Source organism: Penaeus monodon, chromosome 17, assembly GCF_015228065.2.
Source record: "Penaeus monodon isolate SGIC_2016 chromosome 17, NSTDA_Pmon_1, whole genome shotgun sequence".
NCBI lineage: Eukaryota > Metazoa > Arthropoda > Malacostraca > Decapoda > Penaeidae > Penaeus > Penaeus monodon.
In genome coordinates, this window is record NC_051402.1 from 35,953,013 (window position 1) to 35,964,717 (window position 11,705).

Here is an 11,705-nt window from a genome sequence, read left to right on the forward strand (position 1 = left end):
CCACCCCCATAATAATAATAATAAAAAGGAAACAATAATAATAATAATAATAATAATAATAATAATAATAAAAAAATAATAAAATAATAATAAAAATGGTGATATAATGATGTTAATGATTATGATAATAATAATAATAATTTAAAAATTAAAAAAAATAACAAAAAAAAATATTAATAATAATAAAAAAATGTTGATGATATCGAGAATGATGCCAATGTTGATAGTGATAATAAAATAGCGTATATAATAGTAATGATGACTGCGGGTGATGATGATAAAATGATTATGATGGTGATGATATTGATGATAGCCTCCCCCCCTTCAGTTCTCTTATCCTTTTCCCTTTCTCCACCCCCCTTTTTTCCCTGTGCCCACTCTTTTACTCTTTCCTCCTACCTCTCGCTACCTCTCACTTTCATTTGTTCTCCTTCTCCCTTTTCCCTTCCCGCTCTGCCTTAACCCTCTCCCTCCTAAGTCTTCCTTATTTTCACCCTCCCCTCCTACTTTCAGCCCTACATCTGCCCCTTCTTACTTCCCCCTCTCCCTTCTCCCTTCCCCTCCTTCCCCTTTTCTCTATCTCCCTCTTTTTCCTTTACCCATACTCATTTTTCTTTAAGTCCTCTCCATTTCCCACGCCTTCCCCCTTCCCCATCTCCCCTTTTTTTTTTAAGCACCCTTCCCCTTTCTTCTAAGCTCCTTCCCCTTCCTTTTTGTTTCCCTCCTTCTTTTTCAAATCGCTTTTGTCTCCCCGACTTTCCCCTTCCTCTCCTACCTTTAATAATAATGATGATGATGATGGTGATGATGAAAGATGATGTCGGTGTCGGTGGCGGATTGTCCTGTATATATAATAATGTGCATAAACTGATAGTCTAACTACTTCAGTGCAGTGTACTTGCCTCGAAAAAAAATGTTAATACTTTATTAATAAGAACGAAAATAGAGTTTTGAACAGGATTCTACTAGATTTGTAATATAAAGAATTTATGTTAATTTTCACCCATTTTACATCAAACTAAGCACCTTCAACTCCGCAGTCACATGGAATATTTTACATTTCATCAGTCCGAAGCGACTTTAGTTCCACAGCTGAATGAGAAAATATTCAGGCAAAAACGGACGGTGTAAGCGGACGAAAAAAGCAATCGAATGTATGTATAATAATAATGGTAATATTATGCTGCTAATAATGGTAACAATGATTTTAATGATAAAAAACAAACAGCAAGTCAATAAAACAATAATATAATTTTGATAATAATACTTAATAACAGTAAAAATAATATAGCAAGAGTAATAATAATATTAACACTAAAAATGCTGATACATCAAAATGATATAAAACATTAATAATAAAAATAATAATGAAAACAATAATGATAATAATAATGAGAACAATTATGATAATAATAATAAGAACAATAATGATAATAATAACAAGGATGATAAAAAAAAATTTAATAATAATAAAATAAAAAAACATAAACAATATTGATAATAACAACAACAATGGCAATAAAAATATGATAATAATATTAAAATGATAATGAAAATGATTGCAATAAAAAAAACCTGTAATAATAAAAAGCAATGAGATAATAGTAAAGATGATGATAATGTGAACAATGATAATAACATTAATGGGAGAAGAAAAGATCTATGGGTTGGCAAAAAGAGGGAATAGGGGAAAAAAAGGAGTGGAGAATGCTAAGTGGAAATAAAGATATGAACAGTGGAAAACAATATTTGAGAGGCCACGGGAAAGAAGACAATGAAAGAAGAGTTTTCAGGGAAAGGAAACCAAAAATGAGCGAGAAACACCAGAGATAAACAGACATGAAGTTAAAGAAGCGTTGGTGAAGATGAAGAATGCCTGATGAAACCCCGGCAGAAGTTTGAAAAATTTTAGAGTGAATGGGAGCCAATGAGAAGATTTACGACCCTGAAAAGAAAGAAAGAAAAAAAAAGCCAGATGCGTTGAAGGAGAGTGTGGTTGTAACAATTTTAAAAAAAAACAAAGGTGATACCCAAGACAATGGAAAAACTATCGGACAATCAAATAATCTCGCATACAGTGAAATTTTGGAAAGAAAAAAAGTCTTTGAAAAGGGGCTAGGATGTGAAACGAAGATTGGTGAATAAAAATTTGGATTTTGAAGGGAAAGGGGAACACCGGAAGCAATCCTTTCTTTAAGAAAAAATCCTGGAGAAGTATGGGGAAAACAGAGGGGCTACATCTCGTATTTATAGATTTAGAAAAACAAAACATATAACAGAGTGCGAAAGAGAAGAAATGTGGAGGTGTATAAAGAAAAACGAAGTATCGGGAAAAAGTATGTAAGATTAGTATGGGGGATGCAAAAAACACAGGTTAGGACAGGAAAGTTTAATAGTAAGGATGGGCTCATAAAGGCTGGGCTTTGAGCCCATGATATTTGTTTTGATAATGGATGTACAACCAGCTACAATGGGATATGCTATTTGCATGTAATCCTGATAAACACCACCAGTGAAGAAGTTGAGCAGAAGATGGAGAGATGGAGAAGAGAGAGAATAGAGGGAGTAAGATAAATCGAGAGGAAAAACGTTCCAAAAGCGGGAGATGCAGGTGAGGAGGGCAGTTTACTTCAGGCTTCCCCATATGGTCATTTTGGATGGGGGAAATGGGGGAGAAATCAAGAAATATGTCATAAGATTTCAGTAGGCTGGAGAACTGGAAGAATGTGCGGGAGTTTTGATGATAAAATTAGGTGAGAATGAAGAGAGAATTATGCAGGGCGGCGGTGAGACCAGCGATGATGTCGGGGGAGAAGGTGGCCAATGAAAAAAGACCAGAAGAGGAGACATGATGGGAAGAAAAATGCATATGTTGAGGTGGATGTGACTTGACAAAGGGTTAGTAATGACAGAATTCGTGGAACAACTGAAGTATTGGAAAGATCAAGGAAAATACAGGAGAGAAGGTTAAAATGCTGCGGCCATGTAATGAGAAGAGAGGAGGAATATGTGGGAAAACGAGTGCTTAATATGGAGGCAAAAGGGAGAAGGAAAAGAGGAAGGCCAAAAAGGAGATGGAGAGCCCGGCCGCAAACAGATTTTAGAGGGAAGACCACCCAAAAAATATCTCCCCCGTGTACAGAGGGGATTAAGCTAAAGGGGGAAAGAAGAGAACAACAACAATAATAATAATAATAATGACAATGGTTTAGCGGTGATTTCTGTATGGATGACCACGTGAAATCTCCCACTGGGACCTCAACCACGCAGCCGCATACCTGGTAAGGAATCTCATCACTGAAGGGCAGGACGACGGTGGCGGCGCAGGGGCGGTTGCGGACGCTGCTGGTGAAGTGGTTGAGGGCGGGTCCCACGGGTTTGATGATGGGCGTGTTTGCTGTGGCCGTGGAGATCTGCTGGTAACAGGAACAGGATCCGATCCGCTTTGGCGATGTGTTCTGTCGTCCCTCGGTATGGGCTCTGGCGGGAAATGATCATTTTTTAATATACAAATATTTTCATTTTTTTTAGCTCATATTTAAAGCTGAATGGGTGAGAGTGAATAGTTTAAACAGTGGTTTTCCCAACATTTCCAGGCTGGCGCCTCTTTGGCTTCCAGGTGGATTCCTAACGCTCTCCCCCTCATACACATGCGGGGGTTTTACTTCAAACTGACAACAAGTTGAACACAAAGATGTATTTCACAAGTAAAGCCTAATTTATTAAACCTATTTATAAGCCCGTTTTCTAAAAAACTTTTGGGAACCACGGGTTAGTTGAATATCTTGCATTGAAAATTATAAGAATTAGATGGGGTAATCTTAATAAAAAATGTCTAAACTTGTGAGATTCATCCCGGTCATATATAATCTACGCACATACACACACAAACACACACAACACACACACAACAACCCCACACAAACACACACACACACACACACACAAACACACACACACACCACACCACAACACTCACTCACATGTATGTGGGTGCGTATTTAGACTACTGCACCACACCACATACCTCTTAAACCCCCCCTTCTCTCCCTTCCCCCTCCTCCTCCCTTCGGCCCTCAAACAAACCTTTTTCCCAGCATGCGAATCCACCATGAACATTTGGGACGTAACAATTATCCGCTAAGAAGGACGCCAATTCCTTCACAAACCCCAGGTAAGCGTGAGTGTCCGCCAGGAAAAACCAACAGGCCCTTGACGGGATGCCTGGCGAGTTTCAGCTTCATCTCTTGGGAAGCGGGGAGAAAGGGGAGGGTTTGAAAAAAAAAGGGGAATTAAGGGTTTGTGAAAAAATAAGGGTAATGGAGAAAATGATGATAATGATAATGATAATAAAGATAAATTAACAATAAATAAATAGTAATAATAATAATGACAATAAGAAATAATAAAAATGATAACTATTAGTATCATCATCAAAAATAACTATGATGATGATACAAAAAATTTCAAAAATTTTTATTATTATTGCTATAACAAAAAAAAAAAAACATAAAACAACAATAATAATGATGATGATAATGATAATGATTAAAAATAATAATAAATAATAATAATAATAATAATAATAATAATAATATAATAATAATAATGATAAATAATAATGATAAAATAATGATATAATAATGATAATAAATAAAAAATAATTATAATATTAGTGATAAAGGTGAAGAGGGTAATGATGATAATGATAAACATAACCATTAGCAATAATATGGAAACAATAAAAAAAAAAAAAAAAAAAAAAAAATCAGGGATGCAAAGAAAACCTCATAGTATTTGCAATCATTTGATTTTCCACAAAGTAAGCTCACTAATAGGAAAAAAAAATGCTACGAACCAAAGCTCAAATGAGAATGTCTATACCTCTATGGTGCCTTGCGCAGAGGGTGCAAGTGCCAGTAGTGCCACAACCAGGAGGACGAGTGCCGCCGCACCGCCCACCACCCTCGGGACTAGCTTGTTGGCCTCCAGAGCTGCACGGAATAACAATAACGTATATAGGTATGTATTATATATATTATATATATATATATATAATATATATATATATATATATATATATATATATATATATATATACAACATATAACTATATATATATATATATATATATATATATATATATATATAAAATATATATTTTATATATAATATATATATTTTTAGATATATATATATATATATATAAATTTCTAATATATACTTCTATATAGTTCCATATGTATATTTCTAATACATTTATGTGTATGTGTGTGTGTGTTTTGTGTGAGGTTTTTGTGTGTGTAACCCCCCCCCCCACTAAACCCCCCAAACTCCCTAACCATAAAGAAAAGACAAAAAAAAACAAAAATAGTACTAAAAAAAAACGTTTAAGTTTTCTTTTCCTCGTCAATTTTAAGAAGGGGCTGAGTCAACACTGTCAAGTATATAAATAGAGCTGTATGACGTGGTTGAGTTTTTTTTTTTTTTATCTATTTCTACTTTATCACTGTTCCTTTTATTTTACCATCTTCGCAGATATCAGGTTAACCATCACACTAAGCTTCTCAAAGAGGTTGAAGACGGTCGATAAACAGCATGACTATGGGTTCGTAAAAGTTTAAACACGATAAATTGCTGAAAATACGCAAAACTGACAAGTCTTTTGGTGATACAGTCTTGCATGTCCATGTACGCATGGGAAAAGTTACGCTTGTCTACGGCGTTATAAATGACCCTTGCCCAAGGGGAGGGATCATGAAACACTTCACAAATCATGTACGGTCTCTAATCCACATTCAGTACACACTCTATGCGGGTGTGGAAATGTGTTAGAGTGGTAAAAAAACATCCATATGTTGGGCAGGTAATCTGTAGACCTTCCATATGGCAAATAATGCCAGATGAAGAGATTTAACTGTAGTAATTACATTGCAATCTCGTGCACATCCTGTATATTTGTATCATACTCTTCATACCTTTCGTACTTGTCATGAAAAGCCTTCGATTGTATCAAAATGGTATGGCAGGGATTAATTTCATCTCTCCCCACACAATAAAATATATATATATTAATATATATATATATATATATATATATAATATATATTTTATATATATATAATATATAATATATATATTATATATATATATATTATATATATATATATATATATATTGTATAGTAAAAATATGACGTAATTTTCATAAAAATTTATTTTTATATATATATTTTATATATATATATAATTAATATTTAGATAGATAGATAGATAGATAGATAGATATAGATGATATAGAATACACCACTTTCCCTGGGCATCGATGGACTGTAAAGTTTAAGATACCCTGTAATAAAAAACAACAAAAGGCCCAGTGAACGGCGTGTCCACAGGCTGGCACATTTTGAGGGAGTGGACACGGCGGGTGGGTGTGCGGGGACTGCCATAGGGAACATTTAGTTTTAGCCTTATTTTTAATTTCTGCAGCGTCAGCATCAATGGCATTAACTTGTTTTGAGATGAAGAAGATACGATATATACCAACATCGCTTAAAAAATGAAATAAAGTAAGGGTGCATAGGGCACTTTTATAGATGGAAAAAAGTAATTCAGTGGGAAAAAACGTCGCAGTGACAAATCTTTAGCTGTTTGTCATAGTGAACTGAGTATAATTTTCCGTGTTAGGATGGTGTCTGGCAAAGTTCACTCCTTTTTTACACACACACACACAAACACATCACCACACACACCCCAACACACACACACACACACACACACACACACACACACACACACACACACACACAACACACACACATGTATATATGTAACTGATACTGAAAAATTGTGTCATTATACTATCGTTATACTATCGTACAGCCAGCCCTCACGCTGTTTCCGACGCTGATAACGGCAGACCCGGGTTTGCGACATCGTGAGTTTTTCTCTTTTATGGGGCGGGGCCTTATTCTGCGAATACATTGCCTGAGTGTTCGTATGGGATCACAGGCATGTTTAACCCTAAGGAATATCAGAGGTTTTCATGTGTTAATTTCAATTGGGCCCCCAATTTTGCAATCCCAGCAATTTGAAAACCCTTATTATCAACCTCAAAATGTGGAGTCAGAAGACAAAAAAAGACTTATTTTGAAAAAAATAAAGCATTCTTTTAACAAGTTTATCCCCCTGTAAAAAGCCTTTTTTAGTGAATTTCAACCAGCCATTTAAAACAACAGCTTTGCATAATATGGAGTAGAGACCATAAAAACTTTTAAAAAAGTGAATCAACTTTCCCGGGGCCCTTATTTGGGTGCAGTTCAGTAGGAATTTTGAATGCCCCCAGCACCAATTACACGAGCAACTGGGCATCACGGATGGAAAAAAAAGTGAAAGCTTTTGAAGGGGTGTGTAGAGGATATCCTGCGTAGACTGGGGGCCCGCATTTTTCAAATACTGTGTGATTTTGGGTTCTTCAAAGTACGGGTCTCAATTTCATTTTTAGTGGTCGCCAAATGATAAATAAAATAATAATAATAAAATAAAAAATAATAATAAAAAATTAAAAATTTAAAAATTAAAAAAAAACCCTAGCCACGGGGTGGGAAGTCAACCCAAGTCAGTGCCGTGGGGAAATGGGGGTTTCCGTCAAAAAATTATAAACCCGAATCAGTTTGTAGCGACCTCATTAAAAATGGAAAAAAAACTACCAAAATTAAAATGATAATAAAAATAATAAAAAATACATTGAGAACTTGATCGTAAAGGGGTTACAAAATAAAATTTGGTTTTTGATGAAAAAGTAGAAGAATTCCGGTTTTTTTTATGTGCATTTGTTGAGTTTTGGGATGTATGGGTGTGTGTGTGCGCGTCCCGATGTGAGTTTGCGTGTCAACATTTCACTTTTGGGACACCACCATAATGAGCAACTCCCAAACGGAGGGGGGGGACCGAGGGGAACGTGCAGTCATTACATCTCGGGCTAACTATTGTGCATCACCAAGTACCCCCGATCTCAGTCACCGGGAAATCCACTCCCTCCTTTTGGGCCCACTTGGGAGCCTCGCTGCGGGAGATAACAGTCTTACCAGTCCCGCCACAGGGGAGGTTACAGTGCAAGGTACGTGCATTTTTTTGCACTTTCATGCAGGGGACACAATCATAGACAAGGGTTTGGCTTCCTGAAAACCATAATAAATTTAAACGTAATAAAAGTGAAGAGTATTCGAATTGGTATTGCACTAAATAATATAGCAGCAGCCGTGAGGGAAAAGCAGAAAAAAAAAAAACGCAATGCCTGCAAAGAAAAGGGGTTGGGATATTAAATGATTCAGATGCTGAGTATAAACTAATAAATTTAAAAAAAGGGTGAGGGAAAACAATGTAAAATATAATCAGATTATTAGATATGAGTTTTGCGCCTCAAGTTCCTTACATTTTTTAAAATTAATTGAAATGAACAATATAAAATAAACACTTTTTGAGTTAACCCCCAATACTCAAAAAAAGGGGGATTTATTTACTAAAATCTAACCAACGAAGAAAACCCAAATTTTTAGACTTGGAAAATGATCAATAAAGTAGTTAATAAAGAAAGAAGCGATACATGGGGGGGTTTTCAACGCGTGACAAAGAAGCCTAAAATTGTAGTGGCAAATTTTTAAAATTTTAAGCGGCCCAGTTTCTAATCGAATCCGGGAAAAACACTGTATATTTTTTGCGCGTACTTTATTTTTCTTCCTTTAAAACACACACCACACACACACACAACACACAACAACACACACACACACACACACACACACACCACACACACACACACATGTTCTTATTTTTTAAAATTTCTAAAAAACCTTTTAAAATATTCCAAACCCAAATCACTGCCCCTGTGTTAAAAAAAAGACCAAGATAGTTAAACACCCTATATGGGGAGTTTAAGTTTGAAAACAGGGAAACAAATAAAATCAGTTACTAAATTTTTCTCAAATTAAATTCCTTTTTGTCTTCACAAACACAACAATATAGCCAAAAAATTTAAAAAACCTTTTAGATTGGGGCTCTGACAGTGTTCTAACGTAGTGTAGTTATTACCTGCCTTGCTTCCAAGCTCGGGACGTGGGATGAACCACGGTGGCGCATTTAGAACACAAAACAAAATTTTCAGGATGGACTTCCGCCGAGCAAACCATCTTCTCGGCAATAAAAAAAACACTTCCACTCCACTCACCCCCTTTTCTTTACCACATTTTCGTATTCTATTTCCCCTCCCTCCCGGCCAGACCTTATCATCTAGAACCCTTACAGGCCTTCCTCCTTCTCAACCAACACCCACTTGGTTAGTTTACATATGGCTATTGTATTTTTCTATTGTGTGTTATTTATTCCTTTTATTTGTTTATATTGTATGTTCTTTTTATGTTTTTATTAAAATTTAGTGTTTTTGGTTTAAAAACTGAAAGTTCAGAACAAAACATCTGTTTTATTATTTTCAACTGACGTTTCAGTGTCTCTATCTATCTAATGGATATATGTATCTATCTACCTATCTATCTATCATCTATCTATCTATCTATTCTATCTATCTATTTATTTTATATTATATATATAAAATATAATATATATATATATATATATATATATATATATTTTAAAATTTTGTGTGTGTTGGGGGTTGTGTGTTGTGTGTGTGTGGTGTGTGGTGTGGTGTGTGTGTGTGTGTTATTATCATTATTTTGTGTGTGTTGTGTGTGGATGTGGTGTGTGTATGTGTGTGTGTGTGTGTGTGTTGTGTGTGTGTGTGTGTGGTGTGGGTGTGTGTGGTGTGTGTTGTGTGTGTGTGTGTGTGTGTGTGTGTGTGTGTGTGTGTCTCTACACTTAATAAAATATATGTATATATATTTAACCAAACACACACACACACACACACACACAACAACACACACACAACACACACACAAATAATATTATATATATATATATATATATATATATATATATATATATATGAAAAAAAATTTAATTAATTTTATAATTTTGATATAATTTTAATATATATAATATTATATATATATATATATATATATATATATATATATATATATATATGTATAATACACACACACACACACACACAACACACACACACACACACACACCACACACACACACACACACACAACACACACCCCTATATATATATATATATATAATATATATATATATATATATATATATATAATATATATATATTATATATTATATATATTTTTTTTGCTGGGGTGTATATATTCATGTGTATATATATGTATGTATATTTATATGCATATATATTATATATATAACACAACACACACACACACACACACACACACACACACACACACAACAACACACACACAACACACACACACACACACACAACACACACACACCACACACAAAAAAAAAAAAAAACAATATATATATAATATTGCATAATTTTATATATTTTTAATATATATATATATTATATATATATATATATTATATATATATTAATTTTTCATTTTATTTTAAAAAATATATATAATATATATTATAATATATAATAATATATATAATATAATAAATATATATATAATATATTAATATATATATATATATGAAATATAACATATAAATACATTTTGTTTGTTTTTGTTGTTTGAACCGTGTTGTGGGGTTGGTGTGGGTAAAATTGGGGTGCGGGAAAAAGACGGTTGCCTTCTCAACCAATGCACTCCCTCCCACCATCGTCACCACGATGAGACCCCGAGAGCCTTTTGACACGGTCGAAAACTTCCGTTACTTGGGTTTCCACGGTCTCGTCTTCTGGAAATCTAAACCGTGAGGTGACACACGCATTGGCCAGGCTGCCAACTAGCAGGGAAACTGAAAAAGTCGTGCTGGGACAACAAGTATCTCACAATTCACATTAAAGTGCACATATACCAAACTTGTGTTCTTTCTGTTCTGCTCCTACGGCTGTAAGGGCCGGGCTTCTCATGCCCACGCTGAAAGGAAACTCAAAAAGCTTCTCCCTTAGATGTGTCAGAAAGATATGTGGGATCACATGGATGGATAAAGTTGCAAACCAGGAGATCCCCAAAAGATGGGCACCACAAAATGTACCCCGTATTGAAACAAAATAGACTAGTTGGTTGGGCCACGTGTCTCGCTTGGTCACTCGTGTCCTCTCACCAAACTGTACGGTCACTTTCAGATGGCAAACTCGACAAGGGGTGGCCAAAGCTTCCTTTTTTACGTTTGCAAGCGCGACCCGAAACTATTCATCACTGGACCAATTGGGAGAACATTGCCAAGATCGTGCCTCTTGGGGCACAAGCTCCTTTAAGATCATTAAAAAAAAAAGTCTTGAAAATGATCTGGTGACAAAGGAGTCTGACAGAAGATGTAAGACGCATAAACCCTGTCAAACAACGGAATTTATCTGTGTAAAACCCGCAACAAACCATGCAAGATTCGAGCTGGGTTAGTTGCCCGCGGGCTTGCCCATCGGCGTTGACAGATCATCCGACAGACGAAAAGACTGATATAATACTTTTTTTTTTTTTAAAAATAATAAATAAAATAATAATAATAATAAATTTAAAAAAATAATAATATATAATACTAATAATAATAATGAAATAATAATAATAATAATAATATATATAATAATAATAATAA